This window comes from Bos grunniens, chromosome 3 (genome assembly GCF_055505025.1).
Source record: "Bos grunniens cultivar Pamir isolate PY7600 chromosome 3, Bosgru_T2T1.0, whole genome shotgun sequence".
Classification (NCBI taxonomy): domain Eukaryota; kingdom Metazoa; phylum Chordata; class Mammalia; order Artiodactyla; family Bovidae; genus Bos; species Bos grunniens.
Window position 1 is genome coordinate 121696113 of NC_141167.1, and position 12634 is coordinate 121708746.

The 12634-nt window shown below is 41.6% G+C and overlaps 1 long non-coding RNA gene across 1 annotated transcript; it reads right to left on the reverse strand.

The window, feature by feature from the left end:
• Positions 1-5016: 5016 nt before the first annotated feature.
• Positions 5017-9814, reverse strand: LOC147377131 (uncharacterized). Its single transcript, XR_015161380.1, has 2 exons — positions 9714-9814; positions 5017-5173 (listed from the first exon to the last, which is right to left on the reverse strand). It is a non-coding gene; the product is annotated as an uncharacterized LOC147377131 (long non-coding RNA).
• Positions 9815-12634: the final 2820 nt, after the last annotated feature.

Sequence of the window (12634 nt, forward strand, 5' to 3'; positions counted from 1 at the left end):
CAAACAGCTGAGAAAAGAAGAGAAGCAAAAGGCACAGGATAAAAGGAAAGATACCCATTTGAATGCAGAGTTCCAAAGAATAGCAATGAGAGATAAAAAAGCCTTCCTCATTGGTCAATGCAAAGAAATACAGGAAAACAAGAGAATGGGAAAGACCTGAGACCTCTTCAAGAAAATTAGATACCAAGGGAACATTTCATGAAAAGTTAGACACAGTAAACTACAGAAATGGTATGGACCTAACAGAAGCAGAAGATTCTAAGAAGAGGTGGGAAGAATACACAGAACTATACAAAAAAGATCATCATGACCTAGATAAACACAATGGTGATCACTCATTTAAACCCAGATATCCTGGAATGAGAAGTCAAGTGGGCCTCAGGAAGCATCATTATGAACAAAGTTAGTGGAGATGATGGAGTCCCAGCTGAGCTATTTCAAATCCTAAAAGATGATGCTGTAAAAGTGCTGCACTCAAGATGTCAGCAAATTTGGAAAACTCAGCAGTGTCCACAGGACTGAAAAAGGTGAGTTTTCATTCCAATTCCAAAGGAGGGGAGTGCCAATGAAAGTTCAAAGTACCACACATTTGTGCTCATTTTATGTGCTAGCAAGGTAATGCTCAACATTCTTCAAGCGAGGCATCAACAGTACTTAAACTGAGAACTTACAGATGTACAACCTGGGTTTAGAAAAGGCAGAGGAACCTGACATTTCCAACATCCACTGGATCATAGAAAAGGCAGGAGAATTTCAGAAAAACAACTACTTCTTTTTCATTGACTAAACAAAAGCCTTTGACTGTGTGGATCACAACAAACTATGGAAAATTCTTAAAGAGATGGGAATACCAGGCCACCTAAACTGCCTCCTGAGAAATCTGTATGCAGATCAAGAAGCAACAGTTATAACCAGACATGGAACAGGAGACTGGTTAATAATTGGGAAAGAAGTATATCAAGGCTGTATATTGTCACCTTGCTTATTTAACTAATATGCAGAGTACATCATGTGAACTGCCAGGCTAGATGAATCACAAACTGGAATCAAGATTTCTGGGAGAAATATAAACAACCTCAAATATACAGATAATACCACCCTTATGGCAGAAAGTGAAGAGCAACCAAAGAGCTTCTTAATGAAAGTGAAAAAGCTTTCTTAAAACTCAACCTTCAGAAAACTAAGATCATGGCATCCAGTCTCATCACTTCATGGCAAATAGATGGGGAAACAGTGGAAACAGTGAGGGACTTTATTTTCTTGGACTCCAAAATCACTGCAGACAGTGACTACAGCCATGAAAATAAGACACTTGCTTCTTGGTTAAAAAAAAAAGCTATGACAAACAGACTATTAAGAAGAGACATCACTTTGCTGACAAAGGTCAAAAAGTCAAAACTATCATTTTTCCAGTAGTCATGTATGGATGTAAGGGTTGGGCCATAAAGAAGGCTGAGCGTGGAAGCGCTGATGCTTTCAAACTGTGGGGCTGGAGAAGACTCTTGAGAGTCCCTTAGACAGCAAGGAGATTAAACCAGTCCATCCTAAAGGCGATCAACTCTGAATGTGGAGTTGGAAGGACTGATGCTGAAGCTGAAGCTCCATTACTTTGGCCACCTGTTGTGAAGAACAGACTCCTTGGGAAAGACCCTGATGCTGGGAAAGATTGAGGGCAGCAGGAGAAGAAGAGGACAGATGATGAGATGGTTGGATGGCATCACTGACTCAATGGACATGAGTTTGAGCAAATTCCAGGAGATAGTGAAGGATAGGGAAGGCTAGTATCCTGCAGTCCATGGAGTCACAGAGTCGAACATGACTTAGGGGCTAAACAACAACAACAGACTGACCAGGCTTTTTCTGGGGTAAGGTCCCCTGCTCCAGTCCTGCTGGAGATGGGTACCTAGCCTGTCTGCCTCAGGATGAGATTCTGTTAAGAGCTTTGCTCTAGATGAGGCTGTCTGGATCGTAAGAGTTATAATATCCTGCTTCAAGTAATTTTATCACTGCTTGAACATAAAGCTTGTACACTGAAGCCTTAATAGCAGGTTTCCCCCCATTCCCCATTTTAAAACAGAAATTTCTTAGATAGAATGGCTATCATCAAAAAATCCACAAAAAAGAAATGCTGGAGTGGGTGTGAAGAGAAGGGAACCCTTCTACACTATAGCTGGGAATGTAAATTGGTATAGCCACTATGGAGAACAGTATGGAGGTTACTTAAAAAGTGAAAAATAGAGCTACCATATGACTCTGCAATCCCACGCCTGGGCATATATCTGGAGAAAGCATGATTGAAAAGATACATGCACGCCAATGTTCATTGCCTGACTATTTACAATAACCAAGACATGGAAGCAATCTAAATGCCCATTGACAGAGGATAAAGAAGATGTGGTTCATATATACAATGGAATATTACTCAGCCATTAAAGAATGAATGATGCCATTTGAAGCAACATGGATGGATATAGAGAGTGTCATACTGAGTCAAGTAAGTTAGACAGAGAAGGAGAAATATCACATGACATCCCTTATACATGAAATCTAAGAAAAAATGATACATATGAACTTACTTCCAAAACAGAGAGACTTGCAGACTTAGAAAATGAACTTATCGTTGCTAAGAAAGGATAGTTAGGGACTTTGGGAGAGTCATGTATACACTGCTATATTTAAAATGGGTAACTAAAAGGACCTATGATATAGCACACGGAACTCTGCTCAATGTTGTGTGCCAGCCTGGGTGGGAGGGGTGTTTGAGAGAGAATGAATACATGTATGTGGATGGTGAATCTCTTCCCCATTCACTTGAAGCTACCACAACATTGTTAATCACCTATATCCCAATACAAAATAAAAAAAAGTTTTTTGGGAAAAAAAGAGATAACCATCAACGATACTGCATAGCACGGATAACATAGTGGTGAATGATGAACGGTGCAGCTGGATTCGTGGTCTCCAAAGGAGAAGCTTTAACTCTGGGACCAAAGACAGTCTCAGTCACTCATAACTTTGTGTAGATTTTTATTTAAAGTGAAAGTGACAGAAAAAGCTTCTGACATAGACATCAGAAGGGGTTAGGTGAGTATCCACCTCACTAGTTTAAGCGGGGCCTTACATATTTCTTAACTGGCTGCTGAGAATAGATAAAAAGAACACCTCAAGGTTGTAAGAGTTCCATCAGACCCTTTCCCAAGGCATACATCCTGAGATAATTTTTGGCACAAAATTAGCCAGGGAGAAAGGGTTCTGGGCAACGTCTCTGGGCAAGGTATACTGTTGCTATGTAATCAGGGGTACAAGTCTTGAGAAACAGGTTCCCAGGTAATATTTGTTACAGTTATAATCGTTAACATAGAGCCTAAGAAAAAGCAGGTAAGGTAGGAATACCAGACCACCTTACCTGCCTCCTGAGAAATCTGTATGCAGGTCAAGAAGCAACAGTTAGAACTGGACATGGAACAACAGACTGGTTCCAAATTGGGAAAGGAATACGTCAAGGCTGTATATTGTCACCCTGCTTATTTAACTTATACATAGAGTACATCATGAGAAACACTGGGCTGGATAAAGCACAAGCTGGAATCAAGATTTCCAGGAGAAATACCAATAACCTCAGATATGCAGATGGCATCACCCTTATGGCAGAAAGTAAAGAAGAACTAAAGAGCCTCTTGATGAAAGTGAAAGAGGTGAGTGAAAAATCTGGCTTAAAGCTCAACATTCAGAAAACTAAGACCATGGTGTCCAGTCCTATCACTTCATGGCAAATAGATGGGGAAACAGTGACAGACTATTTTCTTGGACTCCAAAAGCACTGTGGCTGGTGACTGCAGCTGTGAAAATAAAAGATGCTTGCCCCTTGGAAGAAAAGCTATGATCAACCTAGACAGCATATTAAAAAGCAGAGACATTATTTTGCCAACAAATGTCCGTCTAGTCAAAGCCATGGTTTTTCCAGTAGTCATGTATGGATGTGAGAGTTGGATAATAAAGAAACCTAACACCGAAGAATGATGCTTTTGATGTGTTGGAGAAGACTCTTGAGAGTCCCTTGGACTGCAAGAGTGTCAAATCAGTCAATCCTAAAAGAAATCAGTCCTGAATATTCATTTGAAGGACTGGTGTTGAAGCTCCAATATTTTCTCCACCTGATAGGAAGATATGACTCATGGGAAAAGAACCTGATGCTGGTGAAGATTGAAGGCAGGAGAAGGGGACAACAGAGGATGAGATAGTTGTATGGCAACAACGACTCGATGAACATGAGTTTGAGCAAGCTCTGGGAGTTGGTGATGGACAGGGAAGCCTGGCCTGGTGTAGTCCACGGGGTCACAAAGAGTCGGACATGACTGAGTGACTGAACTGAACTGAAGAAAAGCATTTCCATGAATAATACACTGTGCTGTGTGTGTGTGATCATTTTCCAGACCTAAAGAAAGGCCAGATCTTGGGCAAGATACATTGTCGCACAAGGCTTAAGGGAAGCATGAGCAAGAATGTTCACCTTCTTCTTAAAGGGCCCTAAGCTTTAACTCTCTCATTCCCTCCTTTTTCTTTTAGGAGAATATGGTTGTCAGGGAAAGGGGTGGAGAAATCATATGTAATTTCTTCCTGTTGGTAAGTGGCACAGACCCTAAACTGTTAAGGCAACATATTCTCCTTACCCTCAGGGTCTCTGATCTAGAGGCCCCAAGTAACAGTTGGAGGAGGCTGTGGCAATTGTAGGAGCTTGAACCATTGTAACTTAAAAGTCTCAAGCTGCTTAGATACAAAATTCATTATACAATTACAGATACAAGGAACAAACCACATGAATAAGATGATTACAATTATCAAACTTATCCCAGATTTAGTGGGTAATACTGGCCCTTTCGGAGAAGGCAGTGGCACCCCACTCCAGTACTCTTGCCTGGAAAATCCCATGGATGGAGGAGCCTGACAGGCTGTAGTCCATGGGGTCGCTCAGAGTCGCTCATGACTGAGCGACTTCACTTTCACTTTTCACTTTCATGCATTGGAGAAGGAAATGGCAACCCACTCCAGTGTTCTTGCCTGGAGAATCTCAGGGATGGGGGAGCCTGGTGGTGCCGTCTCTGGGGTTGCACAGAGTCGGACATGACTGAAGTGACTTAGCAGCAGCAGCACTGGCACTTTGTGATGTTCCCATCTGTAAGACAAAGAAAGAGATGATGTTCGGCGACTGTTCTTTCTTACTGTGGAAGCACCCCTCCCCCAGGTCTCTGCTGGGTGATGGGTAGAATATCTGGCCTCTCCCTTGCACTGGCCGGTCAGAGTCTGCCCATTCATCTGGTGCAGGTGCCCATCTTTCTCTCAGCTTGCTCTGAGGGAAAGGTGAGGACTGGTTGGGAAAGTCCCTGGCCATGTCCCAAACCCGTTGCCAGTCCCTGTCAAAAATGATCACCCCACGGCTTCCTTTTTGTCTCATATCACATGCTGGGTGGAGCAGTGTAGCTTGCTCCAAGGCTCCTATGGTCAAATCCTGAAGAGCGGGTACCCCTCTCATTACTGTGTTCATTTGTGCTCTTATGATATGAGACAGTGCTATGTGTTCTGAGTGACTTTTCTATACACCAATGGGTCAGAGTTGAAACCCAAAGTGGCTTCCCCTGGTGACTTTACACCACTTCTTTAGTTACCTCCCAGGCTTTCCAAGATAGAGTCTAAAGGGATGGGACTGAAATGGTGTGAAGCTCCCATTTGTAAGAGAGAAAAAGTGGCACCTGACACCCTTTTTTTTTCTACCAGAGGTGTATCTCTCTGTTCTAGATGGTGGTGGAGACAAGTTTTCCACCTAAGTGTCCCTTCCCTGATTGGATTTAACTTGTCTCCTATTGGCGAGGGTGTACTATCTGTTCTCTTTGATCCTACTCGTTCCACCATCAGGGAGGGGTGGAGATGCACCAGGAGCGGACCTGGTAGCATTCCACATTGATGTCTAGTCCCTTACCATCCAAGCCTTCATTTCGTTTCCCCCTTTTCTCAGACGCCACCCAGGGTGCCACAGGATAGTCTTCTGGAATGCGCCCCATGCCAAAGTCGCAAGGGGACCATGAGGACTGTGTGTGTTCGTGCCCTGTTGCAGGAAAAGTGGTAAGTCCAAAGGGACAAATGTGAAACCCAAACGTCTCTTCTGAGAAAAGCCATGCCAGTCTATGGAATTTCCAAGGAGGCAATGAAGAGTTGGCCAGCAGTGAAAAGATAGTCTATCCTGTTCATGGAGTGTCAAGGTCAGCCTTTCTATTCCTGTCCTGCAGATTGTACAGAAAGATTATCTAAGGAGCTGAGACCAGAGCCACCAGGCATTCTCTGGTCTGCTAAGAGCTAGCATTACCAAGGGAAGAAGCGTGCTGCTTTTCCAATTTGCCCCAAACTGAGGTGCCCCAATCTATATCCTCAGGAATCTCATGCTCACCAGCAATGTCTCTGTCCATATAGTCCAGAGGCATAGTGGTGACAAGAACTCGCCTCTGGGTCTCTGAAGTCAGGATGGTGATTTCCAGTCTGAGAGATGTCCCTGGAGCTAGAGCTCTAGCTAGCTCCCTAATGTGTCTGTGCCTGCAGTGTCTGTAAAACTTGAAATGGGGGTCTGGCTAGAAAAACACAATAGAAGCATGGATTGAAGGTCCCCTGAAAGTCTATAAACTGGCACACTAGGTTCAGTTCAGTCAGTTCAGTTGCTCAGTCGTGTCCAACTCCTTGCGACCGTGTCCATCGAGTCGGTGATGCCATCCAACCATCTCACCCTCTGTTGATCCCTTCTCCTCCTGCCTTCAATCTTTCCCAGCATCAGGGTCTTTTCCAATAAGTCACTTCTTCCCATCAGGTGGCCATAGTATTGGAGCTTCAGCTTCACCATCAGTCCTTCCAATGAGTATTCAGGACTTACTTCCTTTAGGATTGACTGGTGTGATCTCCACAATTCAAAAGCATCTATTCTTCAGTGCTCAGCTTTCTTTATGATCCAACTCTCACATCCATACATGACTACTGGAAAAACCATCACTTTGACTAGACTGACTTTGTCAGCAAAGTGATGTCTCTGCTTTTTAATACACTGTCTAGGTTGATCATAGCTTTTCTTCCAAGGGGCAAGTGTCATTTAATTCCATGGCTGCAGTTACCATCTGCAAAGATTCTGGAGTCCAAGAGAAGCAAGTCTGTCACTGTTTCCATTGTTTCCCCATCTATTTGACATGAAGTGATGGGACTGGATGCTATGATCTTCATCTTTTGAATGTTGAGTTTTAAGCCAGCTTTTTCACTCTCCTCTTTCACTTTCATCAAGAGGCTCTTTAGTTCCTCTTCACTTTCTGCCATAAGGATGGTGTCATCTGCATATCTGAGGTTATTGATATTTCTCCTGGCAATCTTGATTCCAGCTTGTGCTTCATCCAGCCTGGCATTTCACATGATGTACTCTGCAATAAGCAGGGTGACAATATACAGCCTTAACATACTCCTTTCCCAATTTGAAGCCAGTCCATTGTTCTACATCCAGTTCTAGCTGTTGCTACTTGACCTGCATACAGACTTCTCAGGAGGCAGGTAAGATGGTCTGGTATTCCCATCTCTTTAAGAATTTCCCACAGTTTGTTGTTATCCACACAGTCAAAGGCTTTGGTGTAGTCAATAAAGCAGAAGTAGATGTTTTTCTGGAACTCTCTCGCTTTCTCTATAATCCAGTGGATATTGGCAGTTTGATCTCTCTGGTTCCTCTGCCTTTTCTAAATGCAGCTTGAACATCTGAAAGTTCTGTTGAAGCCTGGCTTGGAAATTTTGCGCATTATTTTGTTAGCTTGTGAGATAATTGACCTTTTTCAGTCTTGTGGCCACTGCTGAGTTTTCCAAATTTGCTGGCATATTGATTGCAGCACTTTCATTGCATCGTCTTTTAGGATTTGAAATAGCTCAACTGGAATTCCAACATCTTCACTAGCTTTGTTTGTAGTGATGCTTCCTGAGGCCCACTTGACTTTGCTTTCCAGGATGTCTGGTTCTAGGTGAGTGATCACACCACTGTGGTTATTTGGGTTATTAAGACCTTTTTTGTATAGTTCTTCTGTGTATTCTTGCCACCTCTTCTTAATATCTTCTGCTTCTGTTAGGCCCATACCATTTCTATCCGTTACTGTGAGCTTGTATGAAATGTTCCCTTAGTATCTCTAATTTTCCTGAAGAGAACTCTAATCTTTCCCAAACAATAGAAGCTGTTTTCCTGTATTTCTTTCATTGATCATTGAGGAAGGCTTTCTTATCTTTCCATGCTATTCTTTGGAACTCTGCATTCAGATGGGTTTATCTCTCCTTTTCTCCTGTGCCTTTCTCTTCTCTTCTTTTATCCGTTGTTTGTAAGGCCTCCTCAGACAACCGTTTTGGCTTTTTGCATTTCTTTTTCTTGGGGATGGTCTTGATCACTGCCTCCTGTACAATGTCACTAACTGCCGTCCATAGTTCTTCAGGCACTCTATCGGATCTAATCCTTTGAAGCTATTTGTCACTGTCACTGTGTAATCATAAGGGGTTCGATTTAGGTCATACCTGAATGTTCTAATGGTTTTCCTTACTTTCTTCAATTTAAGTTGATTTTGGCAATAAAGAGTTCATGATCTGAGCCACAGTCAGCTCCCAGTCTTGTTTTTGCAGACTATATTGAGCTTCTCCATCTTTGGCTGCAAAACATATAATCAATCTGATATTGACCATATGGTGATGTCCACGTGTAGAGTTATCTCTTGTGTTGTTGGAGGAGGGTGTTTGCTATGACCAATGCGTTCTCTTCGTAAACCTCTGTTAGCCTTTGCCTTGCTTCATTTTGTACTCCAAGGCCAAACTTGCCTTTTACTCCACGTATCTCTTGACTTCCTACTTTTGCATTACAGTCCCGTATGACTTAAAGGACTTCTTTTTGGTGTTAGTTCTAGAAGGTCTTGTAGGTCATCAAAGAACCGTTCAACTTCAGCTTCTTCAGCATTAGTGGTTGGGGCATAGACTTGGATTGCTATAACATTGAATGGTTTGCCTTGGAAATGAACAGGGTTCATTCTGTCTTTCTTGATGTTGCACTGAAGTACTACATTTCAGACTCTTTTGTTGATTATCAGGGTTACTCCATTTCTTCTAAGGGATTCTTGCCCACAGTATTTAGATATAATGGTCATCTGAATTAAATTTGCCCAGTCTGGTCCATTTTAGTTCACTATTTGTAACATGTTGATGTTCACTTTTGCCATCTCCTGTTTGACCACTTCCAATTTACACTGATTCATGGACCTAACACTCCAGGTTCCTATATATTGCTCTTTACACATCAGACTTTACTTCCATCACCAGTCACATCCCCAATTGGGTGTTGTTTTTGCTTTAGTTCTGTCTCTTCATTGTTTCTGGAGTTATTTCTCCACTCTTCTTCAATAGCATATTGGGCACCTACTGATTTGGGGAGTTAATCTTTCAGTGTCCTATCTTTTTGCCTTTTCATACTGCTCATATGGATCTCAAGGCAAGAGTACTGAAGTGATTGGCACACTAGGTTAGTAGCTTCAAATTCCCCAAGCAGTTACAAAATGGTCGGAGAGACCAGGAAAAGCTGATTGGGCAAAAGAACTTCAGTCCATATGCTTTTGAGTTAGCAAAATAGAGCCTTTACAGTAAAACAGTAAAAGAGTTCCAGCTCTGAGTATTCTTACCTTGCTTTGAAGATCCTGGATGAGCCCCCAAGATGATAGCTTAGCAGTGAATGGTGAACAGTGCCACCGGATTTGTGGTCTCCAAAGGAGAAGCTTTAACTCTGAAACCAAAAACAGTCTCAGTCACTCAGAGTTTTGTGTAGATTTTCCTTTAAAGTAAAAGTGACAGAAAAAGCTTCTGACATAGACATCAGAAGTGGGTAGCAGAGAACCCACCTCCCTATTTTAAGCAGGGCCTTATTTACCTCTCAGCTGGTTGCTGAGAATAGATAAAAAGAATACCTTAAGGCATAAGACTTTCACCAGACCATTACCCAAAGCATACATTTTGAGATAACTTTGGCACAAGATTAGCCAGGGAGGAAGGATTCTAGGAAAGGTCTCTGGGAAAGATATACTGTTGCTCTGTAATCAGGGGTACATGTCTTGAGAAACAGGTTCCCAGGCAAGATCTGTTACAGTTACAATCATTAATATAGAGCCTAAGAAAAGCATTTCCATGAGCAAGACCTTGTGTGTGTGATCATTAGTTCCTTAGTTCCTGATCTAAAGAAAGGCCAGTTCTGAGGCTGGGTACATTGTTGCACAAGGCTTGAGGAAATCATGAGCCAGAATGTTCACTTCCTCCTTAAAGGGCCCTAAGCTTTAACTCTATCAGCACAGGGAACTCTACTCAATATTCTGTCATAACCTATATAGGAAAAGAATTTGAAAAAGAATATTATATATACATAACTGAACCACTTTGTTGTATATGTGAAAGTAATACAACATTGTAAATCGATTATAATATAAAATAAAGAAACTAAAAATGAAACAGAAAGTCTTTGTACTTTTATATCTGAACCCATCTAGCATTTCCCCTCAGACAACTCAAAAGTCCTTTGACTGGACCACTTCCAGGTAAGTGTTCCCCTAAGATTTTCAGGGCCTGAGAAACTGTAAAAATGGAAGTCCATATGTCTAAATACTATTTTAAAAGCCATTGGAATATATTATAACAACATAAACTCAATTTTCAAATAAAATTGTCACTTTTTTATGTTTTCAAGAGTAATTTTTCTAAAATGTTCAAAATCAAAAGTTAAAGGGAAGAAATATAATTTATGATTAATAAACATTAAGAATTGAACATCAAGTATTTAAATAAAGTTGAAACTTTTTACTTGACATTTTGAAAATGTAATGAAGTTTTGTTAAATAAAGTTATTTATGATTCAAGTGTTCAATATCAAGTTAGAGTCATGTTTCACATACTTTATGTGTATTCATATTAAAGAGTAATATGAATTGTTTAATTTTGCAAAATACTTGCCAGCCTCCATGTGAACTGCTGCAAATACTGAATTAATTTATGGGTACCTCTGGGATCTTAAATTAGAGCATGCAGAAAAACAAGAAAATGGTTATTTCGTAGTGCTGGGAGATGGTATGTTCTTATACAAGAATCTATTGCATTCAAGGAGTCTTAGTGGAGGGATCTGACAAGTGGACTTAGCTTTCTTCCGTTGCCTAAGCTCTTCCTTCGTTCGTATTCACTGGCGAAGCAGTCTCTGCACAGGTAGTGGCACAACCTAGGAACTTCACAGCATTCAGATGTTGTCTTCTGTTTCAAGGACACTGGCTAGAAACCATGGATAAGCAGCTCCCTGGGACCTGAGCAGTGTTAACCACGAGAACGGGGTGTCACAGTGTGGAGAGTGAGATCCCAAATAACCACAGTGTCCTGTGTTCTTTAATGCATGTGTGCGTGTATTTGTGGTTTTCAGGCTCCCTTGCCAGCCTGGGCTAAGAGCAGTCTATCCCTACCCAGTCGAAAAAGAAATACTAATTTTAGGCATGAGGTGAGATTACAAGTATGGTCTTTCTTATCAAAATCTCACTGACTCTGATGAATGCAGAGTGGAGGTGGAGGTGGAGGGCAGACCAGTGGGTCTCACTTTGCTAACAAAAATAGGCTTTCTCTGCTGAGTTACATAGCATGGCCATTTAAATGTCACCATATCTGCCAATCTGGCTGTTAAATTCACTGAATTGCAAAAGACAGAGGCAAATTTCTCATTCATTCATTCACTCACTAAATGTGAATTTACTGAGCACCTGTTTTGTGGGTCTTCTCTGGGTTCAGGGAATAAAGAGATGAGTGGCACTGTGAGGGTCTCCCAATGTAGAGGAGACAGGCGTGTAATAAAGGTAATACTGTGAGGTTAAGTATTTACAGTATGCTTAAGGGGCTCCGGGAACACAGAGGAAAGAGCAACTGCCATGTTAGTATGGCCTAGAGCAGGCTTATAGGATGAGGCAGAGTAATGCTGGCTCCCATGAGTTGCTAACTGAATGCCTGCCATGTTCCAGACTTTCTATAAACTGCCATGTTTACTGCCCACAATCACTTGTAGAGGTGGTCATTTGTGTCCATTTTATGCATGAGAGAGGTTAAGTAAACTGCTCAATGTTACACAGCTAGTAAGTGACGGTAAGATGTTTAACACCCATTTCTTCCTAACTCCACTATGGATGGACTTCTCACTGTGTCCTTATATTTGAAGAGTCTTGAAAGACGTGTAGGAATTTACTTGAGTGAAACAAGAGGGTAAAGAGCATCCAGGCAAGAGCAGTAGCATTTGTTGTTCAAGATCTCAGGTGTAAACTAAAATTATAAAGCACAGCCTATCCATAAAGATGAAATCACATAAACATGTAATTACAGCTATTTGACTGATTTGCATAGGGTCCTGTGCAAATCCCTTTGCTTAGTTGATTTACAATACTTTCTAAAGGTCAAGTTCTTGGTAACATCTAAATTCTCTCCATTCAGACACAGCATTCCTACTCTTTCATGAATGTTCTCCTGTGTGTGTGTGTTCATGGTGGAGAAAGAGGGTATAGGAATATTCTCTAGTGGGTACTCCTGGTACTCT